Here is an 18796-nt window from a genome sequence, read left to right as displayed (position 1 = left end):
AAATCATTGATTAACACTTCTAAAAAGAAAATGAGTTTTTCTTTTAACTAATGACTGAAAAACTCTTAAACTGAAGAATGATTCACTTTAAAAGTCATGGTGTAAAAATTCAAACAATAAATTCAACTATAAATGCAATTTTCAGTTGAAAGTCCACATTTTTCTGCTGATCGTGAAGAGAAACTGCTTTATGTGAATAGCAGTCAATAACAATAAACTTTTGCTTTATTTGCTCTTTAGCAGATCAACTGTAGTTTTCTTTTGTGTGTTTCACTTCTGGGTTTTGCGCTTTGCTTTTGGTTTTGCTATTGTTAATGGGAGTACAAAGAGTCCTTATTCGAGGGTCTGCATATGATAAAGCGATACACCAAATTGCCACCACTGACTGTATAAAATGTGTTTTCTTCATGTGATATTGCAATTTGGGAAGGGAAATGACACAGGGACCACTGACTAAAAGCATAAAATCCACAGAATTCTAAAAGAATATTTTTTCTCGATGCTCAGAAGATGGCTATAGAATATTTTTTTTTGCCACTGAGGCGTATTTGAGATGTGAGAAACATTAACAATGAGGAGGGCTTTAGGTCAGGATCACTCTGCATCATAGATGGCATTATCTGCTGATTTAGCTGAGCTGAAAACTGCTGAAAAATAATCCTTTTTGTGCCCTTGTCAGTGGCTTTGGCCTAGAGTAATAGAAAATCAGCTTTACCTGAGTCAGATAATCATTACAAAATGAATTTTGTTCTTGACTCACAGAAATAATTGGGAGAAAAATATATTTGATAGGTGTGATGAGTATTATTTTAAGTTAAAGCTTACTGAGATGTATGAAATACTAAGTGCTGCTGGTAATTGAGCAACTCTGTGCAACTGTAAATTAGCTGCTTGAATAGAAAATAGATGATTACTGAAAGCACTTTTTCCCCTTAGAAAACTTGCCGCTCTCCTTTTCCTTAGCATTCACAAGGGGCGTTCAGTTAATCATACCGAGGTCTCTCCCTTGGTGCTGCAGTAGCTGATTACCCAGCAGGAGGGGCGGTTCCAGCAGGGTAAGTCAGAATGGTGTTGGTCCTTCCCTGGGGAGGGACATCCTGTAAAAACACCAAGGTTGAGAACTGTCATATTCACAGCAGTAGGTGCATTTTCCTCAGAAATTAATGGAGCAAGCTGGGCAAAAATGTTTTTAAACTACATCTTCCCTAGAGTAAGATGCAAATTCAAAGCTCTTTTGAAGCATCGGAATGAAAGTTGAAGATAAGACTTTTTAGTTTTTGACATTGATGATATAGGCAACACTAGCTCTACGAATATTAAATTGAAATGGAGGATAAGTGGGGCAGATGTTATTCAAGCGGCTCCCAAATGCAGTCCTAACTATTTCAGAGCTAGTTTAACTAAGGTGCTTGTAATTACGGTTGCGATTGTTGCAGAATACCTGTCATAGATGTCCTTCCTGCAATTTTTTATTAGTTGATTGACAATCCCAGACTTTTTTTCCTGAAACAAGAGGATTAAAAGTAATCTTGCCAACGAGACTCCCATCCAGCAAAAGAGGCTTTGGAAAATAATTTTTCCAAATTATTTTTCAGCGCCTAACCCGTGTGCTGTTCAGCAGCGATGCCGATTGTAGGAATTTCTCTATTGTAGGCGAAGCAGCACGAAGCGATTGCGATCTGTTTGCAGAAAGATTTTACAGAAACGCTGAGCGCCTTGTTTGCTCGGCCCTCTTGAACAAAGGCACAAGAAGGGTCTGTTTATAATACACGGTTTCTGCAGATTTCTTACTAACAGAGCAAGATAAATCCTGTAAGGCCTGTCCGACCTGGTCACAAGTTCCCTCTCCCAAGTGTTTTTGGCTCCTACAGTCCTACCCTCTTTTCTTTGCTCCAGCTCAGGCTTGCTTTTTTGGCCTCATTTGATTCCTGTGTTTATTACCGCTGGGTTATAGGAACATGAATAGCCAGACCTGAAATCCACCTAGCCTGACATACTCTTTCTGTGAGGTCAATACCAGAGACCTAGATAAGAATTGGGAAAAAATGGGAAAAAATGAGAAGAAAAAGGAAAAGAAGAAAAAAGAAAAGAAAAGAAGAAAAAAGAAAAGGGAAGGGAAAGGAAAGGAAAGGAAAGGAAAGGAAAGGAAAGGAAAGGAAAGGAAAGGAAAGGAAAGGAAAGGAAAGGAAAGGAAAGGAAAGGAAAGGAAAGGAAAGGAAAGGAAAGGAAAGGAAAGGAAAGGAAAGGAAAGGAAAGGAAAGGAAAGGAAAGGAAAGGAAAGGAAAGGAAAGGAAAGGAAAGGAGAAAGGAAAGGAGAAAAGAGAAAAGAAAAGAAAAGAAAAGAAAAGAGAAAAGAAAAGAAAGAAAAGAAAAAAGAAAAGAAAAGAAAAGAAAAGAAAAGAAAAGAAAAGAAAAGAAAAGAAAAGAAAAGAAAAGAAAAGAAAAGAAAAGAAAAGAAAAGAAAAGAAAAGAAAAGAAAAGAAAAGAAAAGAAAAGAAAAGGAAATTTTCTCCATTAATTTCTTTTTAGTCTGCAGTAATATCTAGTTCAAGGACTTCCTGATCCAGCAGTGATGTCTCTGTGTAAGAATGTTCCATTAAGCTTACACAGTCAGTCTTCATTCCTTCGCTAACCAACAGGCCCTGCTAACCCCGACTGGCAATCCACTCCCGAAACCAGAATTAAAAACATCACCGAAAATATGCAGAGACACAAATCTTGCAGGACTTTCTTTGGTTTTCATTTATGCAGATTTTTATTGCATTTGTCCAGTAATTACTATCAAGTAAATACTATTACAGAGTCAAATCTGTAGTCAAACTAATGACCTTTAAAATCATTCTAGTATACTCTATAAGTCATTAACTTTCATAAAATATTGCCCCCAATTTTACTTGTCACCATATCTGCAGGAACATTGCCATCTGTCTTTTTATTTAATGCATACACGTATCTGATAAAGCATAAATGAAGCTCTCAATATTAGATATATTTTTAAAATGGCTTTTATTTCCTCTTTCTCCTTGGTATACCTAATATATTTTCATATCCGTAAGTAAAACATAGTCTGATATTTCTAGACAATGGGGACAGCCTATGAGATGACAAATGTGAAAGGTGACATCAATTAGGAGTTCTGTGTCACCAAACAGTATATAAATACTGGTGTCATATCTCCAAAAGTCAAGTGACAAGGCCTTCATTGTTCTTTAATAGGACCCAGTTGTTCATGAACATATGGGAAGCTAGCTTATTAATAAAATTTTTCTTCCCTAGTCATCTTAATTCTGCCAGATTGTAAATTACACAGACAGAGTGAATTAGAGTTAACTCGCTATTTCCAGACATTCTGAGAGATTTGTTCTGTGAGGAAATTAACCTGGGAGGTTTCTAGCTTCTCTCCGGACGTTTTCCTAGGTAAATTCATTGCATACTTCCAGCGATGTGCTTAAAGATAAATATCATTTAAAACCCAGTGGGAATTAACAGGAGATTGATATGTTGAAACAGAAAGGATGTTGGTAGGCGGGAGATCTCAAGTCTCTAATCAGCCCACTCGCACGGGGGAGACGGGGACAAGGCAAAACTCCGGGCGGAAAATTCCCTAGGTTCTGGCCTGCTGCATTTTGCAAGGCAGACCTGAGCCAAATTGTGCAGTCTGAGATAATTTCTTTTAATACCTTCCAATTAATTCTCATTTCCATTGTAAAATAGATGATGTAGTAAAGCCCGCGCGCAGGTTAAATATGCACATTTACACTGATTGTTATATAGAGGGGTAAAGCCTCCCTGACAGCAACGCCCTTTAATATGTCGCGGTGTTTAAATTTAGATATTTGAGGCTCCCACTAGACAACAAGTTATTAAAACATCTGCCTTTCCATAAGCCATTCTGTTCTCTGCCATTCCACATGTCCTTTTCTACTTCACCAGGCAAAATTGCCCAATCTAAATTTCAGCTCAAGTGTTTGATGGCTTTCACGCTGAGCTCAAACTGTTAGTGCTTCCCTGAGAGAATAGAATTGAAACGGGATTTAATCTAAAATAACAAAATAGAATAAAGGTTTTACATATAAATAAGTAATGCCCTGTATATTTTTATGCACACTTTTCTTTTTCTGGATTTTGCATGCAGCGAAGTTAAATGTTAAAATGCATAGATAACCCGACGCTGACAGAAAAGAACGTCGGTGCGTGTTGCCTGTGTGCTCAATTAATGCCTATCCTAAAGTATATTTTAATTCACATCCGTTTTAACTGTTACTACGAAATATACTGCAAAAATAGTATTTCTGTTGATACCTTTGTCTCAGGCTGCTGGGTGCTTGATTGCCTTTTTTCTTTTTAAACAGGGGTATTTTCAAGTAGCATTCCAAAGCCGTTACAAGCATGATGTCTGGTATTCTCAGTGATGATAGTTGGGCTTTTATACGCTCGCTCTTCCTGGAAGATTCAGATTTGGAGCTAGATATTTTTTCATAGAATGTGAACAATTCACTTCGCAATAATAAAACAAAATTATGAGCCACCTGTTAGCAATAGATATTTCAATATTTAATGATGGGGTACTAAATAAATTTTACTTTATTTAGTAGATTTTCCTAAAAGTAAAATATTTATGCAGTATAATACTATGGGATTTATTCCCACTGCTAACTAAAATAATGTGCTTGTGATAAATGAAACAGAGCAGGGTCAAATCGTCGTCACTTACCTTGCTATTTTTTCCACATCTAAATAAATGGCCATCGCAGCTTCTCAAGATAACAAAGGTTTCAGTTTTGTTATCGCCCCTGTAGCAATGAAGGCTTACTTATATCTATGTAGTGGGGGCAGCGTAACCAGCGGGTTGAGGGAAGTGATTATTCCTCTGTATCCAGGACTTGTGTCGACTTCTGTCCCCCAGCTGCAAGAGGGAATAACAAACTGAGGATGACGTACAAGGGGAAGCTGAGGAAAGTGGGTTTGTTCAGTTTGCAGAAGAGAAGGCCAAGAGAGGATCTAATTACTGTTTCCAGCTATATTATAGAATCATAGAATCGTCTAGGTTGGAAGGGACCTTTGGGATCATCAAGTCCAACCGTTAACCCAACACTGCCAAAACCATCACTAAACCACGTCCCTCAACACCATGTCTACCCATCTTTTAAATACCTCCAAGGATGGCAACTCCACCATTTCCCAGGGCAGCCTTTTCCAATCCTTGATAAACCTTTCCCGGTGGAGAACATGGAGACACATCTCAGAGGCACAGTAAAAGGACAAGAGGTAATGCTCAGCAGCAAAAGAAGTTCCAACAAATGTAAAGAATTTTTTTCCCCAGGCAGGAGGGGCTAAGGTGTGGAACAGGGCGCCTCAGATATTCAACACTGGACTGGACAAAGCCCTGGGAAATGTGTTATAACTTTGGAATAGGGAATCAGGCTGGATGACTTCCAGAGAGCCCTTCCAACCTAAACTACTCTGAGATTCTATTCTGTGATTCATCCCAGAAATAAATTGCTAAGAAAAGTCTTTGAAACCCAAAATTTTCGTTCCAGGATTCACGCCATTAAAAACGTCTTCAGTTACTGATTCCCTTTCTTAACTCCATGCTTCTGTTCTGCAATCTACACAATATAAACCATTTATCTTCATGCTATTTAGGCTGTGCAGTTCTAATTGGATGATTTGACACACAGGTATCATGGATGTCGTACAGTAATGCGAAGGCAAACTTCAAACATTCCCTAAGGCAGTCATTTTTCCAGATATTAAATATGGGCATAATTTTAGGAGAGCAAATATTTACCTATACCCTGTATGACCTGATGACCGCACGTATATAGGTCCAAACCGTTGACTGCTAAACTTATTACAGTTATGTTTCCCATATCACTCAGAGAGATGTGAGCTGAAACTTGTGTGTGGAACAGCCAACCTTCCATTTAACCGGACGAATTACAGATCTGAACTTTGGAATGCCAAACAGCTATAACCTTAGGAAGAATAACAAAAGTCAAATTTTCAGTTTAATGTCATTGTTACATAGGACAGGATAAAATCATAAATTCTTCACCACACAAAGTGGCAGAGCATTTTTCACAAGAGGCTGAGACTTGTTAACAAGCTGATCGTGAGCTGCCATTAAACTTCAAACTGTGCAAGTTTAAAAAATTCAAATCTTTTAGCTAAAATTTGCTGTCCGAAAGAAGTCTCCCATTTCACCAGAAGACTGTTTTCAAAATCTTTTCTTTTACATTAAAACACTGATCGGTTGTCAAAGTACGAGCCTATACCATGGCCATTTCATTAGTTGTTAGCTAATCACGCTGTTTAACCACACTTTTTTTAATGGAAAACAAATTTTACAGAATACAAATAAATTATCTCAAACGAACCACTGTGCCCCAGAAATTAGTGTAACTTCCTAGCTTCACTTAAATTCCAGAACTGGAAATGTGAAGTCATTTGCAGTTTAGAGAGTAAAATCCAAGTCTGTTACTTCTGTGAATTTGAACAGGTAGACATTTATTTCATCGGTCATTAATATTTCTCACTTAACCTTGTTCAAGCGGAGCCCCATGAGGAGAGATGGTTCTCCTGGCCTTAAGGAGTAAGCGTGGGAGCCAGAGCAGCAGAATCCCAATGGGGAATGTCTTCTATCCACTGGGGTCCGACATGAAGGTGGAAGCTGTTATGAAAAGGGACCCTTAAGAGACATGAAGGACAATTATAAAACTACTCCTCATCCATTCTACTGTATTTCCTACATTTAGCAATACACTACACATGCTGTAGGTGGTATAAAAATCCCATATTTTCTAATCTGGAAAAGTATCACGAGTCATTTTTTCTTATCTACGTTGTGGCTTTTTGCAGCTTGGCCCATGCGTCCCACTTGTGCAAAACTCCAGACTTCAGTGAAACATCATTTCCTTTGCCGTCAGTAATTTAACATTCCGGTGGGCTGGTAAGATGAGCACTTCGGAGAATGGTTTGATTTTCCTAATGTGAAATGTCGACATAGGGCAAATGTAGTAAATTACTTCCTACCTTTGGCTACCATGCTCAGCTGATGAAGCTGAGCTGAAGCATTATTACCTTTCTTGATGACATGAAGTCATTAAAACACTTCTCCGTGGTCTGAGATATAATTCCGACACTCGCAGGAAATAAGGCTTTCGGAAAGTGTGGTGCTGTCAGCTTGTGTGTTATCAGACACACGGCGTGTGCCTGCAGACTGCGGCGGGGCTCTTGAACTTTGTGAGGCATGAACAGATCGACGACCCCATAAAATGGGTTCTGAAAAAAAAAAACCAACCCACAAACCCATATCTGTAGTAAAGAATCAGGTGGCATAATTGTATTTCTGGTAGAAATTAGAATAATGGATATTATTCTTGAAAGAGGATTGTTATTTACCCCTTCGTTCCTTTCTAGTTTTGAGTGTGTTTTGAGTGAGTCACAAAAGTTATCATTCATTTCCTTAATCTGCGCCCTTTCTGAGCCTTCAGGACAATATTAATTTTTCTTTTCAATCGGCTTTTGTTATTCTACTATCTGAGTTAAGTGTGTTAATAAGACTAAAGTAAAAAATTAAGCATTGTTTTCGTGAACTTTTTAAGAACATCTTAAGGCTACTAATACAATTTTTAGTGCTGTATATTGAAATAATGTAAGCAGGTGAGTAGAAAGCTCGTAATAATTGCGTGTGTGACCCTCAATATAGGCCTTTTTTGATTTTTCCTTTTCGCTGTAACCTAGCATATTGCCCATTTCCCCAGTTTTATTAATATCCTGTGGATACGGTGCTTGTTTGAAGCTGAATGAAAGTCCACAAACTCCCAATTATTTTCAATTTTGCACTTGTTTGATTGGAGTGCTATTGTCTGTAATTTTTACACTTTTTTTGAATCTTCAAAGTGCATGATTCATGCCTTGAAAACGGGTTGTTTTGTGTTTCCCAGCGCTGCTTTTTTTTTTTTTTTTTTATCCCTGCCAGTTATAACCTGATAACCTGATTTCATACTGTGCTTTAGCACAACAATACAGTCATCAAACTAAAGCAACGCAGTAAGTGGGCACATTAGCCATCATTTTACTTGATCACTTGGGAGAGATTAAATTTATTCATTTTCAGAACAGATAATGAAATATTTAAAACATGTTAGAGTAAACGGTGGCAGCATTTTGAAGTTCTGACATGCTCTTTGCCAAAGCTACATGCAATATACTGCACACGTAAGACTTGGGCAGATGTTTGGGAAATTTCTGGTGTTTTGTTTTGTGGTTTGTTTTTTTTTTTCATTGGGCTCATTTGCATTTAGTTTATCTAAAGTGAAATCCATTCAATTTTATTGAACTGTAATTCTGGCAATTTACAATATTTACATGCTGTGGTTAGATTGAAATCAGTCCTTAATTCAAATTCAATCTAAATTTACAGCATAGTAATTAGGGCTTTGTAACTGACACTGGGGGCCTATTGATTTAATGAAAAACTTAACCTTACAGTAAGTGTTTAATTAGTTGCTGCAGTAGATTCTGCGCTGTCCTAAATTGTGGACTTTAGAGAATTAGGTACTAATTTAAATTACATTACTATATAAAGATCAGAACTATTTTTTAAGAGAGCATGTAGCCCTACAGATGAATTAATTTCTTGGTCTTTGAAAAGGATAACAGAAAAAGGCAGTAATGAAAGCAGCTGCCTACCCTGCCTGAATTCAGGTAAAGCCATGCTACGTATCCTGGAAATGGCTACCTACATTGGTAAAATACTGATTTAAAGAGTTTAAAAAAAAAAAAGAAAAAGTCAGTGAGATTTTCTTCATGGAAATTTTCCTCAGGAGATAAAATTTGACATAATATATACGACTACATATTGAAGGTGTCTTCTTGAAGATGAAATAAAGAAAAGATCTAACTATAAACCCCAATGTGTTTGTGTTCATAACTGAACAGAGACGTGATGGGAAATGAGTGTAAACATCCATTTTGTACATAGAAAATGATACTTTCACTTACGAAATACTCAAATGTAGTAAGCAGATATTGTTTTTCTCCGGTTCCATCAAATATCTCAATCTAGATCACTCCCGTAAGTTTGCAGACTGTGAAAGAATGAATTACCAGTAACAGCAGGTGTTTCTTTCTTCCAGTTTCTCCCCTTTTTGTTCTCATGGCTTGGTACAGCGTGGACACCAAGTCGCAAGCTGGAATACTCCAGATCTGCCGTTAACATTTTGGCTTGATGTATAGCCATTGGAACAAATTACGTTCATCAACAGCATGTCGTTCATCAACAGCATGTCGTAGCACACTTATCTCAAAGCCCTTGAGATAGTTTATCCCTCTTTTGCTGGTTAGTAAACCATCCTGGGGCAGCAGTGGCATTACGGCTTGCTGCCTTGCTGCCCACGTGTATGTGTATGCCCCTGGTAAATATAAAGTATTTGGTAGTAAGTACTCCTAATATGCCAATTTGTAGTGAGCCATAAATTTTGTATCTCTAGAGGATCATCTAGAAGGTCATCATGGATTTCGGTAATTATGATTCAACTTTATATTTGCCTGATCCACCTGGATTCGTCACCTGTTTGCACCCTACACTTGATTTTCTGGGGAAAGCAGAAGAGATCATTCAGACGAGCACTGCTATACTATCTTGCGTATACTGTCTTGCATGTAGAGACCAAACTAAGGTTAAAGAAAGGCCCGTAAATTTGGCATTCCTTGGCTTTTTTTTAAGGAGCCCTTAAAGGCCTTTTCTTAAGGGACTGGAGAATTTCCACACCCAAGAAATTGATCCAGTGATCCTGCTTCTTCATTCACTTCTCCTCTTCTCAGTTCCTACAAGAAGATATCTTTGCTGGTACCGCATACTCTGCCCAAGAACTGGGCTCTCAGGGGACAGGGAAGGTACAAAGAGACCGTGTAAGGTAGAGGTAACTGAAGATCAGGAACTAGCCTAGATTCCCCTCCCCTCCCCTCCCCTCCCCTCCCCTCCCCTCCCCTCCCCTCCCCTTCCCCTCCCTTCCCTTCCCTTCCCTTCCCTTCCCTTCCCTTCCCTTCCCTTCCCATTTTCCACACATGCAGTGAAATTCCATTAGGACCTAGCTCAATCAGTGGCGATGCTATGGGAGCTATTGCGGCAGGTATGAAAAAAGAACGGTGATAATTTGCAAAATGGCATGTTTTCTGGGACAGAAAAAAGACAAGAGGGTAGGGAGGTGATCTGAGAGACGTATCCCCACAGAAAGTCACACTTTTTTCTAACACTCAGTAACAAGACAATGATCAAATAAAACAACGAGTTTTTCCGAAGTGATGGTCTCAAATATGTTTTATGATAATAAAGTGAAGCAAAGTAAATATAGCACTAGCTTAATAGCCACAGCGCGGCCATGAAGTAGTCTACAGGTATGATACTGAGGCACAGAGAGACAATAGTTTTTTTTCCCAGTTTCCCGGGCAGTCTGTGGCAACCTGAAGCATGTAACTTCTGATAACTAACTGATTTCATAGAACGTAACGTAATAGAAGAAATGAGGCTGGCAATCAGAGATGTAAAATCCCTATTTTTGTTCTCTTCCAGGGACTACACTTCTCCATGATAAGACCTTTTAACAGTTCTGTGTGGACAACATCTCTGCTGAGCTGCCATTGCGCTGAGCAAGGCCCGGTATGAAATTCAATTTCAATATATTTCTGAAAATCATACTTAGAGATTTCAACTAAACTCTGGGTGTTTTATTAAAACTTTTAATCATTTAATTTGAAAATTATTTTTTTTTTGTCCCAAAAGTAACAGAATTTCCTTTTTGCTGTCCAACGTGGGTTTTTTTTAACATGTCCAGGTCATTCCATGTTCCTAAGTCTGGACGTAGTAATATTCCTATGTGAGAATTTTACACAAAAGCCATGGAACTGAGGAATCTGCTGATACGCTGTTGGGGTATTTTGTCTGTTCTAGTAAGGAGGGGAAAAGACGTTTAATGTATTGTTGCCTTTTTTGCCTGCTGGTGAAGAAAAGCATAAGTGAAACACAGGTACAAGAGAACAGGTATTGACCTGCCTCAATATTTATTGTCAAAATAACTAATACCTAATGTTACTTTATTCTTCTAATCAGCAAGTAGCCGTCAAAATACATGAAAACAGTTGACTTCCCTGTGGTCATTGAGTAAAGCAAAGAATAGAAAGATGTTTTGGTCCCGGTCTTGGTCCTTATAGGCTAAGCTACAATGCTTCTCTTGATCTTTATTATTTTATGAATAAGTTTGCACAATGTCACACCAAACACTTTCTGTGTTCAGAAATGATTAAAGGGCTTCTGCCTGAATTAGCGTCACAACAGTGACACACATCGCCCTCAGAAATAGTTCTCAAAGCTACAAGTCAACGTGCAGCTCATTGGGCAGGTCAAAATCACAAGGAATCTTCGAGGAAATGGTCATTTTTTGCAAAGAAAATAAAAGGGATAGAATACCTGAAGAATTTTAACCCATCTCAAGTAGAGAGTTACATGTGAAAGCAGTGAAGGCAGGGAAGGGAAAGGAGGTACTGTGTCTGTAACCAGGTACACAAAACTGCAAAATAAAATAGAAAGAGATGAAGCAGCACTAGAGAAGTCCAAATAATGTCGTGAAACTTAAAGAATTCTGTACGTGGACGCTAACATCCGAAAAGTCACCAGTTCCGTCTATTAAACATACTCTTATCTCAGACATGTTTTCCCAATATTAGTCATCTGTGATGTATTTTTTCTAGAAAAGGGAAACTTAGGCAGAAGATCCTTAAAGAGTCCCAGAACCACCCTCCACCTGCACTGCCTTTGCCAATGGTTACGAGTTTTGATGAGTCCGCAAAGCTTATCAGCAAATGCAGCTTCATTAGGCAGGACGATAAGCATGATTTCAGCATGGAAACTTGCCATATTTCACACTCTGTCCTTGTTTTACCCTTTAGTAAGTTAAAACATAATGAAATTATTGTATGATATTGTGGATGACGCCTAGCAGTTTGAATCAGTAGACTCAGCGCATTCAAGTTTTTTTTGGTTTTCCTGCACAGAATGGCACATTACCAAGGTCTCCATAGGCTGATCTGATTAATATTCCCGAGAAAAATAAGTTAACGGGAGGATTTCTGTGTCCTAATGATCCTTAACTTCTCGAATATGCTTTTTTAGGAAACACTGGCAGTTGAAGATAACTTTCACTAACCACAAGGTGCTCAAAATTTTGTTTCATTTTGGCAGATGGCCAAAGTGATAGTCTGGCTTTCAGGACAGGAGAGCGCAGAGGTTGTTTAAAGGCATTTTTTCGTTTCTTCACTCTCCCGGTTTACTGTAATGGAGAATACAGCCACCTTTGTCAGGATACACAGTAAATTCTTTTGGAAACAACGGATCATTTTGCCATTATGAAATGCATAAACAGAGACACGAAGTGAAAATTAAATATACGCTTCTCGAGTTGTCAATGCATTTCAAGTTATATGGTCACTCTGAAGTGAAATTTCTGTCTATATGTAGCCAAAAAGAAAACAAAAAAAAAGACTATTTGAGCCAGCAGAGGAAACGTTTGTGATTTCCCACCTTAGAAAAAGCCAGATCCATGCCATGACTCTCCATGAATTTCCACAATTCATGCCATGACAACATGCTCGGTGGTTTTGAGAGGTTGATCGCAGCCCAATACAGGTTGAAAGGAAGGGAAAAGGGACATTATGTGACATTTAATAGCAATTAAAAATTGCTCAGAAACTAGCAAAACAACTTATTCTTCCTAAAACAAAACAGTCCTGTTTCTTTTGGGATACTTTCAAGCATATAATGCGGAATTCAAAAAACCAGCGAGGAAAAGGAATGCACTCCAGTGGACCGCATTTTTCCCTTTGTGGTCTGATCATCAGGTTGCTCACTTCTTTTGGAAGACCGATTCAATTTCTTTCGCTTCTGGCTCGCAAGAGATCTGTTTAGATATCTACTCATTCCAGCTGAATACTCTGGCTCCAGAGTTTGCTGGTGCCGGTTGCTCTTGACCTTCAGCCCTTGCTCTTGTTCCTGCTGCTGAGTAGATGTGGACTGACGGCAGATGAGTGCCCTACCTCCTGCCTTGACTTTGTGTTGCTGAATGTATGCAGCTGTTCTATATAAAATTAAAATTAATTACATAAAGTAATTAAATAAGCAGAACCGAAGAACCTCATCCCAAACCGACTGTGAAGTTTCAAGCTAGGTATGAGCAGCCACCAAAGCTACTCTGAAGTCTGAGGTGAGACAGTGGGATTTATGCCATTCCTATATTACTGGTGTACCAGGAGAGTTTCCTTGGTATTATCCAAGTTATTTACAAACCCTAGACCCTGTAGGAACACCACACTGTGGAAAGAATAAAGAAAAAACAACCCTTTTAGGCACTGCTGTGTTACAATTTTCAAAGCTTTTAGGTCACGGGGAACCTGAGATGCCAGCGCTGTCCACTTCAGCTTGGATTTGAGCTAAGTTTTAATAAATTTCAATCCAATTGTATTTGAAACTCTTCATGGAATGGAAGTACAGAAATTTAATATTGGGTTTTTCTTTTTTTTTTTTCCCAAAAAATTGTTTTTCTTGTGTTCTACCGTTTTGCAGTTTTTTAACGGGGTAAGAAAACCTGCAGTAACCTTCATGTTCTAGCCTTCAAAAATATACAGGCTTATTACACAAGGTTTGGGGAATTTTATTTGTCGGGACTTAGAATCTTACTACTGTCTGTGAAGCGAAGTGCCCTTGATGTCATATTGTTGGTGTTCTCCAGAGCAATGCTCCGTGGCTGGAGAACGGATTTTTTTTTTTTGCTTTTATAAATGGATCATTTTGTTGTCACGAAATATCATTACAGTAACAAACATGATAATAAAACTAACATGCCCTCCTGCTACTGCCAGTCTTTCCCACAAAAGTACCCATCAGTGTGATGGGAGAATGAAAGCAAATGCGATATGATAGGTTAAGAGAACAGGGCTATGTGATTCCTGCCTTGTGATAGTTTTTCATCTATAATTAGGCAATTCTCTTTCTTTTCTAGCACAAGACTTTTCCACTTGTATTTGCATGCAGCAAGTCAAAGACAAGGGGAGTGTAACAGTTTCTCTATCTTAAAACATAATAGATGCTTTCCCAACCTTACATTAAGTTAAATAGTATAAAGCTTTCCGCGAGATCATGGGATTTCTACTTCAGTGGCACCAGAAATAAATGTGATCAAATGATAAGAGTGCTGTACCCTCCATTTTTAAATTTGTGCCGCTTCTGCCCAAGGCAGAATCAGCATGCTTGAAAGTTCAATTCACGTCCTAGCAAAAAAGGTAGAAATATCGCACTGTACAGTTTCTGCTAATAGTCAGCTGCTTTTGAGCATCTTTTGCATTCTCCATAAATTCCCACCAGATATATATACATATATATGTACGTATAGTTATATATTCTCGTACATTTGCAGTACCTTTGCTCTTACAATGTCAAAATGGCTAAAAAGACAGTGTAGTATTTAAAATTTAATGAATCTTGGTTCAGGCAGTGCTATCCTAAGAACTTATTTTTACGATAAAACACTGCTGAAATCATTCCTCCCAAGGCAGCACTAAAATACATTCTAGATATGCTTTTAATAAAGATGGTGTAAACAACAATTAGTAATTTATTTTTATCCATTGTCTTTATGTCAAACATCCAAGATCCATGCAAAAGGATTTTTTTCTTGTTCTTTTATCAACTTTTCTCCAGCCGTATAATACCTTTTTGTATAGTACTGGAGGAGGGTGGTGGAAATAATACGTAATAATTTTTGACAACTTTAGGCAGTTTAACTGCTTCTCAACTTTATCTCACTTGTTTTGCTGGAGGTAAAGCTGGTTAAACTTTTGAAAACAACAACAGGATCTCTTCAGTAATCATGGAAGACATTTGTCTCACTTGAGTTTCCAAAGTTTCTTAAGCTAAAAGTCAGAATAGTCAATAGTTCCCTGTTCAAGATTGTAATCCTCCTATTTGCAAATTATTTACACCAGCGTGGTGTAATATTAAGAGACAAAAAATAGTATCCAAGTAAAACAATTTTAAAGAGTTAATAACAGGTCTAATGTCTTAGCGTGATCTTTTCTGAAATGATTACCTTATTAAAGGGCCAACTATAACCACTTGTTGAAAGGGAACTGCATTTTGCAGAGATGAATAAGGAGGTCACTAAATTACAGAGCACTTTGCACATCCTGAGGTTATCTCATATATACCTTGCACATTTTTTTCCATAAGAAAAGCCATTCCGACTTGAGGTCGGCTCCAGTCAAAAAGCAGTTTTTCTACTGCCCGCGGAGGAGATAGGCGCGTGCTCTCGTCCTTGAAGGCCAAGCAGCTGCGAGGGTCTCCTCCCTGCCTGGCTGACCATCCACATCTGTAGGGCTCCTGGCCCACAGTGGCAGAAAACATAATGGGATTACCTCTGCACAACAGAAAAACTTTAATTTTACTCATGTGTGGTGTTTGTGCGCCTTCCTGCTTTTCTGGCAAAACAACCTCTGCGCCTTTTTCAGGTATTTGGGAAGAGGGATTGCAAAGTGCACTGGGGTTTGTGGAGAGGAATAGGGAGAAGGAGGAGAACAAGTTGCTTGTAAAGAGGAAGGTAAGAAGGAAGATGTAGAAATCAGTGTAATATTACAGTAAAAGAGAGAGCAAGTAAGACCGGAGCTGGATGAGCTCAGTGTGGGTAACCAAGAAAGCCTGAATATTGTAGACTAGTGTCAACTATTTTGTGAAAATTGCCCTGTTTGACAATATTGAAACTCCGTCTTCATAAAAACTCGTTTTTGAAGAGGGAGTAGACTCTTTTCATCATTACTTTGGAAAAGTTCCCTCTCCATTTGTGTTCTAATTGCATCTAGTAGTTGTTTGTACTGCCAAGAGAGCGCACTGTTCAAATCTGCGAAGGAATCTGGAACTGTTCATTTGGTCTCCAACGGGAAGGAACCTTGACAGCACTGTATGCTGTACTTCATTATATAAAATCTGTGCGTTCTTTTTACTATTTATACTAGTTTTATGCTCTGACACTGTCTCTTTGAAAACTTTTAAATACTGAAATATTGCCACAGACATACAGTGTCACTCCAAGCAAGTCATTTTTATCTCCTAGTGTCTGTCATCTGTTAAATGGGGATATTTCGACTTGTTTCTCCTTGTCGTTTGTCTTTCCTGTTTTCTGTATTCAGATTTGGTTTTTTAGCTCTTTGGGTTAGGAAGAGCGGCTAACTACAGAAAAGTGCCGGACACATAAAGTGTAGCCGTTCGTATTGTTGATAATAGCTGGATGTTAACACATTGCAAATACCTAATAATTCTTTGGCAGTTTGTGATTATATAAACAGTCTTTCCATAGTTCAAAATACATGGCGTTTACTGGGTTTAATTAAGCAGAGACGAGACGCAAACAGCGGACCTAATGTTGAAAATACTTTGGGGTTTTATTGCATCTATGTGGATTTGAATCTCTGCCTGCTGTGCCGGCTGTACACCTAAACTGGCTATTTTATGGTTCAGGTTCAGGTGCGGCAAAAATTTCATGAGCATAATCATAGTTGAAAAATGTTGTCTATGCGTGGCAGGATTCTCCTAGCAGCTGAGCCAGGAAGATTTCTGCCATTGAAGAATTCAGTTTCTTCACCCACCTTTCTCCAAAGATATCAAAGCCGATATCTTTTTCATGTAAAATACTTTGTGCACTCCCAGAGGTACGCAATTCTTAAAGCCTCACAGGTTTCTGATGAACATTCAGATAACAATAAGCTTGCTAAATTCATTTTATGATCTCATTAATCAGTGACCATCTTTCCATTTCAGTTTGGAGAATGGCTGAGAGTATCACCGTGCTGCATTGCTTACATATAATTGTCAAGTTTTCTTGATTTCTTGATGTGAATAACTGTCAATATCTGTGAGGTTTTATATTTTTTACACATTTCATGTTTTGGGAAGTTCAGATTTTGGGAAGATCAAAATTTGATCGCTCAAGATTCTGAGAAGTCAGGGCATCTTTTCAATTATTAAGAGTAGAAGAGTAAAGAAAGAGTAGAAAGTTTTGTAGAAATCCTTTCAGTACACATTGCTTGCCCATTTTTTGCACAAAATGAATCAAAAGTCCTATAAATCACGACTTTGTTTATTACGCAGATCGTACTCATTTTCGGAGTGCTGTAAATCCTGCGTGTGGAAGATGTGCATCTGTAGCATATATTATGCCTGGAGCATGCTTCTGCTCCATCCCAAACCCTTTTCACATCTACATTGTAGAAATATTATCCTGTCACTCAGGCAAGAACTTTAAGCAAACTCATTAGCACACCAAATTTGCGCCTGCACCAACGTTCGTCATCTGTTTGCAATGTAGGCGACTCCAAGCCATCTGCACGCTGTAACCAGGATGTCCCGTCTACCCTGGTAGTGAGATCGCAAAGCCAGCTCCAGGCAGACCAGAAGGGACACTGCTACAAAGGAACTGTGGGTTTCTAGCAACAGTGAGGACACACCACACAGGTCTACGCATATCCTGTATTCTGGCAATGTCGAAGCTGGTTGGGAAGCAGTGTGAAAACACTTGCAGGATTAGGGATTTTAGTCCTCGATCCAGCCCACTTGGCACCATGTGGTTTATGCCGAGATAATGAGTCCTTCCGATTCCTCTCTATGCCAGACTGTCTCCTTAGCTTTTTCCTCCCCCTTCAAGAACTAAGGAGAAAATTTTTCTTCCTTCTTTCTTCCGTCTTCCTTCTCTCCTATGAAGACGGGCTGAGAGAGCTGGGGGGGTTCAGCCTGGAGAAGACAAGGCTCTGGGGAGACCTTAGAGCCCCTTCCAGTCCCCAAAGGGGCTCCAGGAAAGCTGGGGAGGGACTCTGGATCAGGGAGGGGGGCCATAGGATGAGGGGGAATGGTTTTAAACTGAAAGAGGGGAAATTTAGGTGAGATCTGAGGGAGAAATTCTTTGCTGTGAGGGTGGTGAGCCCCTGGCCCAGGTTGCCCAGAGAAGCTGTGGCTGCCCCATCCCTGGAGGGGTTCAAGGCCAGGTTGGACAGGGCTTGGAGCAACCTGGGCTAGTGGGAGGTGTCCCTGCCCAGGGCGGGGGGTGGGAACTAAGTGATCTTTAAGGTCCCTTCCAACCCAAACCATTGTATGGTTCTGTGATTCCTTCTTCATTCCTGGTCCCAGAACAACCCTAACTGGTTAGTAAAGGAACCAACCACACCGAAGGTCACAGAATCACAGAATGATAGGGGTTGGAAGGGACCTCTGGAGATCATCTAGTCCAACCCCCTGCCAGAGGGGGTTCACCTAGAGCAGGTTGCACAGGAACGCGTCCAGGCAGGTTTTGAATGTCTCCAGAGATGGAGACTCATGGTCCTGTCCAGCTCTTACAGTGTTGGGCTACAACACTCTTGGTCTATTCAGTTTTCAGATGATGCAGCTGGTAAATTCTTAGCCATCTCTAGTGAGCTTATGCAAACTGCAATTCCCAGAGATTAGTAACATGTCTAAATTTGTGCAGTTTTCAAAGGGTCAATGACAGAAATTCACTGGCACACGCCTTAAGATTTCAGTTGCCTACTTCAGAAAATGGAAGGTGTCTGACAAACCTAATTATATGTATTGCCGATTAATGATGATATGAAACAAGGCTGTCTATTTAGTGGGGTTTGGGGAAGGATCTTTAACAATGGGAAAGTGCTAGCGTGTTGAAATGTTAAGTTCTTTCCTCAAAAGTCATTAAGAAAATGATGA

The 18796-nt window shown here is 39.1% G+C and overlaps 1 protein-coding gene across 19 annotated transcripts in view; it reads left to right on the top strand.

The window, feature by feature from the left end:
* The window catches only part of TENM3 (teneurin transmembrane protein 3), a 1409904-nt gene that overhangs the window by 630757 nt on the left and 760351 nt on the right, over positions 1-18796 (top strand). For all 19 annotated transcript variants that reach the window (XM_063335478.1, XM_063335480.1, XM_063335491.1 and 16 more), the window contains exon 7: positions 10580-10666. The gene's annotated coding sequence lies outside the window, so the exon portion shown is untranslated. The remainder of the gene's footprint in view (positions 1-10579; positions 10667-18796) is intronic.

This window comes from Chroicocephalus ridibundus, chromosome 5 (assembly GCF_963924245.1).
Source record: "Chroicocephalus ridibundus chromosome 5, bChrRid1.1, whole genome shotgun sequence".
NCBI lineage: Eukaryota > Metazoa > Chordata > Aves > Charadriiformes > Laridae > Chroicocephalus > Chroicocephalus ridibundus.
Note: the sequence above shows the minus strand (reverse complement) of the source record. Positions and strands in the feature narration are given on the sequence as shown.